This window comes from Podarcis vaucheri (genome assembly GCF_965113315.1).
Source record: "Podarcis vaucheri genome assembly, chromosome: 11".
NCBI lineage: Eukaryota > Metazoa > Chordata > Lepidosauria > Squamata > Lacertidae > Podarcis > Podarcis vaucheri.
In genome coordinates, this window is record NC_138749.1 from 62,223,271 (window position 1) to 62,236,558 (window position 13,288).

A 13,288-nucleotide genomic window follows, 5' to 3' on the forward strand; every position below is an offset into this window, starting at 1 on the left:
GCTTGGACAGTGCAGTATCCAAGGAGGGAATTCATGGAAGATAAGAGCAGCTTCTGTTTAGTATTGTATAAAAAGGTGCCTGGCAGATACTAAAACATACTACTACTACTACTTTTAAAGAACGTAAACTAGTAAATGCAAGAGGACAAACAAATAGCCAAGAATAACTACTGTATTCCAAACAAGGAACGATGTATTCTGTATGTAAACAAAAAAGCACGGCCCGTATCCACATCCTTTGGAAAACAGACTGCAGGTTACTAACCATCTGTTATACAAGTTTTATGCAAATGAAGTAGATTTTTTTTGTGAATATTCATTTTAAAGAAATAAAATAGTTTAACACTGGAGTCCTTTCCCAGCTACTGCTATGTTTTAGCCACATTGAAAGCAGGTTGACTTGAGTTCTTCCCACCAATTTACTTCATTCATTTCAAAGCAGACTGGGGCCCACATATCAAGAAGAGTCCTGCTAGATCAGGCCAATGGTCCTTCAAGTCCAACATCCTGCTTTGACAGGGGCCAGCCGGGTGCTGGTGGGAAGCCCACAAACAGGACCCTATACAGAAAGCGCACATGCAGTGACCATATGGGCTGCCATGCGTGCGCACTCTGTACGGGCTGCCACTCACACATGGCATCCATATGGGCTGTCACTTGCACGGCGACCATATGGGCTGCCGTGTGAGCAGCATCCTGTAGGGAGTGCACATGTGTGGCATCCCGTACGGACTGCGCACACCCGGCAGCCCGTATGGTCGCTGTGCAAGCGGTGCTCATACTGACTGTGCGCACCCTCAGCCACTCTACAGCTGGGGGGAGGCAGGGGCCATCTTGTCACCCCCCCAGAGTGGCACTTGGGGTGGCTAGCCCCCTCTGCCCCCCACTTCATACGCCCCTGCCTGGTCCTGAAATGAACGTGGTCCACCAGGCCTTTCAATATGCCCTGCAAGACTCTTCTCCCCCCCCCCCTTCTGTGACTGGCCAGTGAAGCAGGGCGTTGGGACATTGGGCTTGGCAAAACAAAGCATACACTTGCTTTTCCCCCTGCCCCATACTGGTCACAGAAGAATTGACTGTTTTCACTCAACTGGTATGGAAGCAGATGAGGCTGGCAAATCTGTGCACTGTCCCTGCTCCATGAGCCTGACTAATTTCAATTCAAGCAGCTTCTGAGTCAGCTCCATCTTTGTTGGGGTAAATGATGATAGTGGGCACAGCTGGAGTTGCCTTAAGTGGCCTTCTCTCAGACCTGTACATAAGAAAAGGAAGAGAAGAGACACTCTTTTGTTACCAGGTAAGTAGTGTGGAAGAGAAAGTGAATCAGGAGTGCTTATCTTTCTCTCTTTTTATTACTAGCACTGAATGTATTTTTGTGTTTATTGAGTTGGGTGGGACAGGCCAGCTGCAGAGCAATACTGAAAGGATGGGAGAAGTTGAACTACCTGATGCATGGCAGAGAGAGAGATGAAATACCTCTTGAATTGAGCTGCAGGGAGCGGTAGCCTAAATACTTGTTTTGGGGGTGGAAGTTTGTGAGTGGGGTGTGTATATAGTTTTGGCCCTGCCTACATTTGGGTGGTGATGTGGGTTAAACCACAGAGCCTAGGACTTGCCAATGAGAAGGTCAGTGGTTCAAATCCCCGCAATGGGGTGAGCTCCTGTTGTTGCCAACCTAGCAGTTCAAAAGCACGTCAAAGTGCAAGTAGATAAATAGGTACTGCTCAGGCGGGAAGGTAAACGGTGTTTCCGTGCGCTGCTCTGGTTCGCCAGAAGTGGCTTAGTCATGCTGGCCCGGAAGCTGTACGCCGGCTCCCTTTGCCAATAAACTAGATGAGCGCCGCAACCCCAGAGTCGGCCACGACTGGACCTAATGGTCAGGGGTCCCTTTACCTTTACATTTGGCTTTAGCCCTGCTAAGCATTGGTGTACAGCTCGTAGGTGGTGATGTATGAGGAATGCTGCCCCAGGCTCAAAAGGGATTCTAACTCCTGGTACAGACAGTAGTGAGCTAGACGGACCAGTGGTTTGACTTGGTACAACACAATTTCCTATGTACCCAAGTTGGGATTTCAAATGAATGCTTAGAGCCAGTATGACAGACTTCTAGGTAGAAATGCAAAAGGCTGATATCAGCCAATGGAGGTCAACACTTCTGGTATCTGATGAAGTCAAAGAATGCAAAAAGCTCTAAAAAGTTCTGATGAGACTTCCTAAATCATGTAAGTGAAGCTGCCTTGATAAGAGTTTTATCTCTTTCTGGGAGCAGCTGCATCTTCCTGATTGAATCTTTTGGAATCTTATTTCTATTTCTCAATACAATTATTTTGAAAATCAATGAAAGCAAGAGCATTTATTTGTCATACAATCCATTGTTATTGTGTTTGCTTAAAAGTCTTTTATGACTAATACCATCAAGGTAATTTTCAAATCTTGAAAATTGTTGATAGTGATCTGAAGTGGTACAGCTAAAATACTCAGAAGTATAACTACAATCTCTGCTAAGACCAACTGATCTAGAAACCTTTATTTATTTAGTTTTTGCTGTGGCAGGGTTTGAATGTGCCAGGCATAAAATGAAAACATCTAATAGTTGTTTTTTACTTTGTGGCTTTTATGACTATTCTGTGAAAGCGTTGAGACAATAGTTTCATATTTTGTGATATGTGGTTGAGAACATCTTCCTTGTTACTTTAAAGGGAGAATGATAATTTATATTGTTATCACCCAGGTTACATTCTCTAATCTTCATTTCCATAGGAACCAGGCATGGAACATGAAAGCCTTTGTAAGAAGGTAGTAAACTCTCTGGTTGAAATCATTTAATTAAGTAAACTAAAGTTCTCTTATATCCTGTTTCTGCAAAGTGTTGATTGCCAATAGTGATTTAGGAAGTCTATGCTAAATAGTACATCCGCAAGGACATAAGTTTGCCTTTCAAATATCATGCTGTTGTATACCTGTCCTTGGTGACAGAGGGGAAGAATGGAATTTCCATTAACAAAAATGGCTATCCTGTTAGCTCTTTTGTTTTGCATAAATCTTGTTTAAAAGTCAAATGGTCAGTCCTTAACAGATTTAAGGGACTGAGAAAACATCAAAAATGTCAATGTGAGCAATTCATTTCATTTATGCTAGCTTCAACTGGGTAGGCAAGCAAAAGGCTGCAAAACATAATTTTAGGCATTGCTGCTGAGTATCAGTATAACTTTAAAACACTAGATGAGCAAAATTAGATGGAGGCATGTTGACTTTGACTCAGCCTCTTTGTGGCTCAGCCATACATTCCAATAATTATTTTGCTTAACAACATCAACAAACACTTAACAAGTAATGACACTGGGGGGGGGGACCCAAACATCTGGTATGGGTTTGGGTGCATATATAGTATAAAAATTTGAAGATGTTTGTTCATGTGTGAGACATTCTTAGGGCAGAACTAAAAGGAAGGGCCCTAGAGCAGTGGTAGAAGATGTGCTTTGCCAGTGAAAGATCCCGGGTTCAGTCCTTGGCATCCTTTGGGGGGGGGGCTTGGATTGCAGGAGAATTACACAGTGTACAGTATTTCTTTGCCATTAGCCTATATAATGTGCTAGTGGTGGCAAGAATTACTAAACATGCATACGTACGTGCCTTATTACATATTATATTTTTTTATAGTTTGGAGCCACAACAGGATATATATTTTAAAATACATTATGATCACATTTTACATGTATTTGACTTACACAATTTCAACTATATGCAGTTGAAATTATGCACATTAAATGCAGCAAGGAACAAGGAGCAAAAAGCTTAAAAGCTTTTTTTAGCTCCAGGTCTGCTTGGGTGACGGGACGCGGGTGGCGCTGTGGGCTAAAGCCTCAACGCCTAGGGCTTGCCGATCGAAAGGTCGGCGGTTCGAATCCCCGCGGCGGGGTGCGCTCCCGCTGCTCGGTCCCAGCGCCTGCCCACCTAGCAGTTCGAAAGCACCCCCGGGGGCAAGTAGATAAATAGGTACCGCTTACCAGCGGGAAGGTAAACGGCGTTCCGTGTGCGGCTCTGGCTCGCCAGAGCAGCGATGTCACGCTGGCCACGTGACCCGGAAGTGTCCCCGGACAGCGCTGGCCCCCGGCCAATAGATGTGAGATGGGCGCACAAACCCCACAGTCTGTCAAGACTGGCCCGTTCGGGCAGGGGTACCTTTACCTTTACCTTACTGCTTGGGTGAAAAAAACCCATTTAAGATCTCTGCCTTTCTTGGCCAGGGGTGGGCAGCACCAAAGGGGTAGCTTGAGTATATGCATTTTTAAGTATATGTGGAACCCTTGGAACTGAACCCCAGTGTAAGATGCACTTATTCTCTAATCCTATACATGGGTAAGGATGTGAATGCCACCAACAAGACTGCAGTTCACAAGGAGCTCTAGGAGAAAAGCTTCCACTGGATTGCAGTTGGAGAGTAAACAGAGGTGTTTCAAAACCAAGCTCATGGCTCTAACTATACCTCATTTTTCTTTAGGCAAATAATGTCCTCTGGATGAACATGATACACATGTAAATTCTGTACACCTAGCTCTGTTTAGTCAGCCCAGGAGATGAATAAAATATTATCTTACCTGTATGAAAACACTATGAAAATGGTTTTCAAAGAACTAATAGGATACATACTAGTGTCAAAATAGCAAGTATATGGGAAACCAAATGAAGGCGTACGGGTCGCCATCATATAATCACATCATAAGGTTTTATAGAATCATAGAATTGTAGGGTTGGAAGGGATCCCAAGGGTCATCTAGTCCAACCCCCTGCAATGCAGGAATCTCAACATGCTGTCCCCCATCCAATTTAAAACTATACTGGACCCTGCTTAGCTCTGCAAATGTGTTAGCAGTTTTACTGCTGCACTTCACTTCCGTGAGTTATGCCTTTCCCCTTTTGCTCCTGCTCAGGGTTTTCTGACTTCCCTCAACAAATTCTCATGGGATTGGTACTTTAATCAACTATACCTGTTAATTGATTGGATTAGTCATGCTGGTCACATGACCCGGAAGCTGTACGCCGGCTCCCTCGGCCAATAAAGTGAGATGAGTGCCGCAACCCCAGAGTCGGTCACGACTGGACCTAATGGCCAGGGGTCCTTAAACATTGGATCTACTGTGTAGATTGGATCTACACAGCAGGTGGCGCTGTGGTCTAAACCACAGAGCCTAGGACTTGCTCCTGTTGCTCGGTCCCTGCTCCTGCCAACCTAGCAGTTTGAAAGCACGTCAAAGTGCAAGTAGATAAATAGGTACCACTCCAGCGGGAAGGTAAGTGAAGTTTCCGTGTGCTGCTCTGGTTCGCCAGAAGCGGCTTAGTTATGCTGGCCACATGACCCGGAAGCTGTACGCCGGCTCCCTCCGCCAATAAAGCAAGATGAGCGCCGCAACCCCAGAGTCGTCCACGACTGGACCTAATGGTCACGGGTCCCTTTACCTTTACCTTTCATGATGCGTGTGGAGCTGTGGGTTAAACCACTGAGCCTAGGGGTTGCCAATCGAAAGGTCGGTGGTTCAAATCCCCGCAAAGGAGTGAGCTCCTGTTGTTCGGTCCCAGCTCCTGCCAACCTAGCAGTTTGAAAGCACACAGTTCAAGCAGATAAATAGGTACTGCTCTGGCGAGAAGGTAAACGGTGTTTCCGTGTGCTGCTCTGGTTCACCAAAAGCGGCTTAGTCATGCTGGCCACATGACCCAGAAGCTGTATGCCAGCTCCCTTGGCCAATGAAGCGAGATGAGCGCCACAACCCCAGAGTCATCCATGACTGGACCTAATGGTCAGAGGTCCCTTTACCTTTACCGTACATTGCCCCAAAAGTAGAGCTGCTCTATCAACAGCTACCCTCATGCTATCTCCTGCAACATTGTGGTAGATGTTTTATGCATCCTTAAGATGCTGGTTCTGGAAAGTGGCATGGAGAGTAGAGTCTGCTGAACTGCTTAAGTTCAGAACTAATATATTTGTTAATTAAATATATATCCTGTCTTTCCTTCCAAAGGACTCCAGGGTTGTAAAAAGCAAATGATAAAGCAATAAAAACATGTTTGAAATTCCTTAAGAACAATTCAAATACAGATGCATTCTGGGGGAAATCTCTTCTTAAAAGGCTTGTTGGAAGATGGAGACCTTCAGCAGGCATCAAAAAGATAGCAGAGACGGTGCCTGTCTAATACAGTGGTACCTCGGGTTACAGACGCTTCAGGTTACAGACGCTTCAGGTTACAGACGCTTCAGGTTACAGACTCCGCTAACCCAGAAATATTACCTTGGGTTAAGAACTTTGCTTCAGGATGAGAACAGAAATCGTGTTCTGGCGGCGCGGCGGCAGCAGGAGGCCCCATTAGCTAAAGTGGTGCTTCAGGTTAAGAACAGTTTCAGGTTAAGAACGGACCTCCGGAACGAATTAAGTTCTTAACCCGAGGTACCACTGTATTTAATGGGGAGGATTCCAAAGGTTGGGTGCCACAGCGCTGAATACCTATTTCATATATTGTGCAAAACAGACCTCCTGATAAGATGGTAACTACAGGAGGCCCTCACCTGCAGAGCACAGTGTATATGGGTGAGATGATATTTTAGGTATCCTGGTCCCAAGTAGTATAAGATTTATGCATGAAAACCAGGACCTTGAACTTAGCTTGGTAGCTAATTGGCAGCCAGTGCAATTCTTGTGATTTTGGCTTAAGTGAGCCCTATTTATACATGGGTAGAATGATTTTTTTAAAGCACTCCCTATTCAAGTATTTCAATGTTTTCCATGCAGAATTTTGGGTGGTATATTGTTCTCGAACAAGGGGCTTTATATGATGATCTGGATTAACTCACATACTCTTTGAAAGAAGGAGTGTTTTGATAGCCTCTCATAATGGTTTCAGCTCAACAAGGTCACCTGATACTTTTTCTTTCAAAAGTTAGCTATTGCAAGAGAGTAAATGTTATCGCTATACCTGTATCAACTTTTCTCACTATAGCCATTTTGTTCTTGTAAGCAGAAAAATAAATGTAACCAATGCTTTTTCTGAGATATAAAAAAAACCATTCAGGGATGAAGAGGGAGCTATAACATGTTTCCTTGGTAACAAGAAAAGCAGCTGTTTTTTCAGCTCCACCAAGGATGAATATAGCAACTGATACAATCTCTCTCTCTCTCTCTCTCTCTCTCTCTCTCTCTGTGTGTGTGTGTGTGTGTGTGTGTATTTTTGAATACCTATTTTTCACGTAATTTCGTTTATCTGTTTGTGACTAATATTTTTACATGAGGGTTTTTCTTTTCAGGGGCGTGGAAGGAAGCCAGTAAATGTTGGTTTTGAATATTTAATAACCTTTATTAGTTTTTTATTGGTTGTGCATGTGAATTACCTTGATGGCTTTTGTAGCTGAGAAGTGTGGTACAGATGCAATAAACAGTGTGAACAACTGCAAATTGCCATATGCTTTGCAGACAAGGGCCCAGTCATTCCAACATTTCAGGTTCTTCAGAAGCACAGCTGGTATCTCTGTTGTGTAGTTAAATGTGCCCAAAGATATTCACTAAGCAGTGATCAACACATGGTGTGTCAAGTTAATGCTGCAGAATATACCCAAATGGGTATGCACTAATGTGGTTATGCTAACACCATTGTGACATTCCAGCAACTGTGGAATAATGGTGTTTTATGTTCTAGGCTAGGTAATCTCTCAATTCCTGCAGAACATGTACAGTCAAAAATATAGGCCCTGTGGTTTGTTTTTAAAACCCTTTCTTTGATGGAGGGGGAAAATCCATCTGTACAGCTTCCATGTAGCAGTGAAGCCCTGCAGATGTGAACACTGGCCGACTGTGGAGAGCTCTACTTCCCTGTTCCTAATTGGCTCTCTGAAAGGAGTTCTCACAGACTAATGTGCGCACTTTTTTCACATAGACTGCTCAGGGAGGAAGCTGTGAACTCTTATCAGGCTCACTTAGAAATTAATAGCAATAAAAAGCTAAGAAAGGTAAAGGATGCTGGGAATTGTAGCTCCATAAGGGACAAGCTACAGTTCCTGCAATGCTTTACAGAAAATAATGTGCTGTAAATGCAGGAGTTCCCTCCTCCAGCCGGGACTCGGGAGCAGCGGTTTCACATCGCTCTGCCCTTGTACAACAGAGAGGGAGAAACAAGCTGTATCGTTGAGGTGCTGATACAGCTTCCTCCTCCCTCTGCATCTTTAAACTGCTCGACTGAGGAGTGTGCAGCTGCTGGGGGCTCTGTGAAACTGCTCAGCTGAGGTGGGGGGGTTGCCGCTCTCTGCAGTGAGCAGTTAAAGGAGCCCTGATGCTCCGCCCACTTGTGTGTGAGTAGTGAGAGCACCAGGGCTGTCTCAGCTGGGGGGGAACCTCCCCTCCCCCCAACTGAGCGGTTCAAACTAGCTGTATTGTCCCAGCCTGCGAGCCTGGATGAAACCGCCTCAGCTCTCAAGTGAGAGGTGGGGTAGTTTCACCCGGGGTCTCGTGGGCAGAGGCCGGTGCACCTTGTTTTTTCAACATCACGGTATATTGCCAAGCAGTGATGTTTGGCTGGCGATACACCATGATGTTGAAAAGCTGATATCGCCCAGCCCTACTGCTCATTAAAAGGCATTAAAACAATACTGCATTAAAATGTGCCATGAAAGTAAACCTTGCTTTATTGTAGATGATGAACCCCAATCAATGGAAAAGCAAAGGGCCTTTATTGTTGCTTTTGGAGATAATCTTGCCTGCTTGGTGTTAGAGAAAAATGGTGGGGCTTCCAAGCCTGCATGGAGCCACCACTATTAGGATTTACAGTGCATATGCCAGTGGTTTTCAACCAGTGTGCTGTGGCGCCCTGGGGTGCCTTGAATGATGGTCAGGGGTGTCGTGAGCAGCACTGGGCTCTCCCTCTTCCCTCCTGCTCTGATGCCCGTTCACATCTCTGCCTCCCAAAGGCTTGCACAGCTATTTGCTGCAGCGGCGCTGGCTACAGGCTCCGCAGGTGAATGGTGCCTCTGGGACTGGCCAGGGGGTGCTGGTTGCCAGGGACAGAGGTGGCCTTGGAGTAAGCAAGCAAGTGGGTGAGGGAGCTCAGCCAGCCAGCCAGTAAACCAGCTCTTGCTGTGGGAATGGATGGACCCAGTGGGAGGCCGGGCAGGCAGGCGCCACACTGGCCTTTCTTGTGCCTGCTGTGTGCAGTGTCTGTGTGGGAGCTGAGTGCCTGGTGCCAAAAGGGAGCCTTTCCACCCTGCAGGCCCAGCAGTGCCTGCTGTCTCCACTGCAGCCTCCCAAGGTGAGTAAGGTGCTGGCCTCACATTCACCTTTGGCCAGTTTCCATTCGGCTGCTAGAGGCTCCTCAATGTGGAGTGGGGAGGTTGGCTCACAAGGGGAGAGGAGCCTGAGGGAACACTCCACAAGGAAAAGGGATGAGGGGCTGCCGGCTCTGCAGGCAAGGGGTGACATAACTGGGCTTCTGAGGCTCGAAGGACATTTTCCCATGTAGTTGGCCAAGGAAGCCATGGGCTCAAGAAGTCTGAAAACCTCTGGCATATGCAGATTGTGAATTCTGCTTAAGGTATGGGGGAGCAAAGCCTTTCTTTCAGATTGTGTGTTTTATTAGAAAAGCAGAATGATTGAGGGGTAATATGTACTGGTGCCTAAAGGAACTGCAGTAGGAAACTGTTTTTGTAAGTAATCATCTTTAGGGCAACCTGTAGTGAAAGTTCTTGGAAGGGCCAAATGTGGTGAGCTGTCTTGGCTCAGTGCTGGAGCACAGCAGCTGCATGCAAAAGGTTTCAGGTTGAATCCCTAGTACTGTATGTAGGACTGGGAAAGACTTCTATCTGAAACCCCAGAGAGGCACGACAAGTCAGTATAGATGATTCTGGGCTAGATGGATCAATAGTATCAGGCAGCGTTCTATATTCCTATTAGAATTGGCACATCCAGGAAAGTGTGAGTTCTCTGTACTTGGCATATTTGTTAAGATAACTGCAGGTTGATGCAATGATGAGATTGCCTCTAGCAAAGTTTTATCACTTTGGTCAGATCATAGTAACACACTTTTTAAAAACTATTTACATGAACACAGCATATATAAAAGCTTTGTTCTTCTTCCACATGAGTTCAAGTGCCAAAACGAGCTCAGGGCTGTAATCAGTTATCACTGAAGTCTAGTTCTCTGTGAAGTGGTAAACTTGAACTTGGGATATGTTTTGTTTTAGTTTGCAAGTGGTGGTTCACATAATTCTATTCACTTGAAAGCGAGATGCAGAGAAGGGCTGTAGCCTTGTCTTGTCCATGGTATTCTATAGTTTTTATAGAGAGCAAGAGAGGGGGCAAAAATACTGAGATATGTGAGCTGTTACCTGCAGCCTAGTCTAAAATGCTACTGCCAGACACATTTTGCTACCTCAGCAAGCGCTGGCCTTCACCTTCAAGGAGCTTCTCTGATGCTTCTGAGCAATGGAACAGGAAGTCCCATTAGAAGCTGAATTGGTCAAATTTCTGGATTAACAAGGGGAAAAAAACTTGCTAAGCAGTCTTAAGGGGAGATAAGAAAGAGGAGAATTAAATTATATATATTTTAAAACGCTTTGTAAGGTAAACATATAACTAAGTATAGTAAATCTTTTAAAGTTTGTTCAACAACAGATTTCTAGATGACATCTTATTGCATTTTGAAACAGTTTATAGACCACACGTTTCTGCAGATATAAAGCATATACAGTGGTACCTCTGGTTACGTACTTCATTCGTTCTGGAGGTCCATACTTAACCTGAAACTGTTCTTAACCTAAAGCACCACTTTAGCTAATGGGGCCTCCCGCTGCCGCCGCGCGATTTCTGTTGTCATCCTGAAGCAAAGTTCTTAACCCGAGGTACGATTTCTGGGTTAGCGGAGTCTGTAACCTGAAGCGTCTGTAACCCGAGGTACCACTGTAGAGATCTTTTACTTCTCAGTAATTCTTGGCTCCCTCGGCCAGTAAAGCGAGATGAGTGCCGCAACCCCAGAGAGGTTCACGACTGGACTCAATGGTCAGGGACGGGGTCCTTTTTACCTTTTTATTTCTGCATTAAGGTACATTATGACCTCTAGTGGTGGCATGTGGGAAATGCTAAATAGTTTGGTTAATAGGTCAGTAGTGATACTGACAAGCGTCTTTTATTTTTCCTTCAAAAATGTATGCAATAACATGACTGCCAGAGTGAGAGTGGGCATTTCTGGTTCTTCTTTCTTTCTTTTTAAAATAAATGTTATTAATTTAGATTTTTCAAGATAGCCTACAAAAGAGAACCAAAAAACAAATATAAAACAGATTAAAAACATCAGAAACAAAAGCAATTATTGCAGCAACAATAAAAATACAAAAAGCAGTACATATAAAATCAGTTAAATTAATTATTTAGATTTAAGGGTGGAGCTGCATGTTTAAACGAGGGGTGATCTAGCAGAGACATCAATGGTGAAGGCCTAGGAGCCCATCCTGAGTTCCAATTCTGCCACGCCATCAACGTTACTTTTTAAAAATGGGTTGCCCACCTTTTCTTGTTCCGTGTGAGGCATGAGCATGAGCCGATGGTCTTGTGTGGGCACTTTCTACCTGTGCCCATTTCTGGTTCCTTGACAGACACAATTCCAATTAATTGGGGGCGGATGAAACACTGGTGTCCTCTGGCTGCATTACTCTTGAACATCTATTCTGTGGTTTATAATTTTTTTCTGCCCTCAACTGGTCATCTTCTTTCTTAGAAGACTCTTGTGGAAAGAACAAAGTCTAGTGTTTGTGGAACCATAGGTATTATGCTAAACAATGTCATTATTATAATAATGAGAACTACAATGAGAATTATAGGAATTATGGAGCTTTGTTGATTGAATAAAAGATGAATTGGTGCATTATGGTTCCATGAAGTTGCCTTGTCCCAAGTGAGATCATTGGTCCACCCAAGTCAGCTCTGTCTGCACTGACTGGTGGTGGTGATGCAGAATCCCAGGCAAATGTCTTTTCCAGCCATTTGAATGAACCTGGGCTAGTCTTACTCCAGAGCAGGTGTTCTGCCATTGAGCTATGACTCTTCCCCCTTGCCTCAAGGCAATGAAGTGGTATAATGGTTTTATTTATTTATTGTACTTCTGAGTCACCCCATAATAGAGGTTTTTTGGGGGACATGCAGTTCAAAGAAATAAAAACAGTTATAAAACATAATCAAACAAATCAGTCAAGTATAACAATTCCAGAACAGTGCCAAAATCAATAAAAACCATGGACAAAACACAAGAATCATAACCACAGCGACTGAGATAATTAATATAAGTACAGTCATACCTCGGGATAAATACACTTCAGGATAAGTATTTTCAGATTGCACTCCGTGGTGACTCAGAAGTAACGGAGCGTGTTACTTCCGGGTTTCGCCGCTTGCGCATGCACAGACGGTCAAAATGATGTCACGCGCATGCACAGAAGCGGCGAATTGCGACACACCTGCACGCGCAGACAAACAGTCACGTCTTATGTTCTATTCAGGATGCAAACGGGGCTCCGGAACGGATCCTGTTCGCATTCCAAGGTACCACTGTACCACTGTTTAAAAAGTATCATAAAAAACTGGTAGGATGCCTGGTGCTTAGAAGATAAGCCTCTCTAGGGAGAGTGTTCCATAGCTGCTGTGGGGCAGGGGGCTGCTGAAATGGCTTTCTACCTTGGGTCCACCCAGGGGTGGAGGAAGGGGGTTGCGGTGGGGGTGGGCTGCCCTGGGTGTGTGTGATAAAATGCCGGGCAGCACTCACTGTGGGGCCTGCAGTGCTCCCAAGCCACACGACTCTCCTGGGAGTGACACGGTGGCTTAGGCACCCGCAGACTCTGCGCTGCCCAAACGGTCTGCCCACTGCCTCAACCTCAGCCTTAGCTGTAGGAAGGCTGAGTGGGAGAAGGCAGGCAGACTCCTCGGAGGCCTTGCGGAACATCCTGCCGCGGTTCGCCCCACTCCCACAGGCAGCTGACTCCACCCCTGGGTGCAGGGCATGCACACCGCCCCAGGCACCTGATTGGCTTGCTCTGTCGCTGGGTCCACCCTCCACTTCAGAATAAGGGGGCTCTTAGGGAGTGGGACCACCATGTTATTTTTCAGGGCAGGAATGATGACATCAGCTGCTGGAACACCAGGGTAATTGGCAAGCTTTCTATGCACTGGCAAGTGAATGAGGTGATATTAAGGCCTTCAAGTTTGGTTTTTGACAGATTAGCGTAGAATAAATCAGAAAATAATAACAAAGTAGAGGTTGAATACTA

The 13,288-nt window shown here is 45.2% G+C and overlaps 1 protein-coding gene across 1 annotated transcript in view; it reads left to right on the plus strand.

Annotated features, from left to right (window-relative positions):
• The window catches only part of LOC309542722 (guanine nucleotide-binding protein subunit alpha-14-like), a 44,173-nt gene that overhangs the window by 5,517 nt on the left and 25,368 nt on the right, over positions 1-13,288 (plus strand). The gene's annotated exons all lie outside the window — the stretch shown is intronic.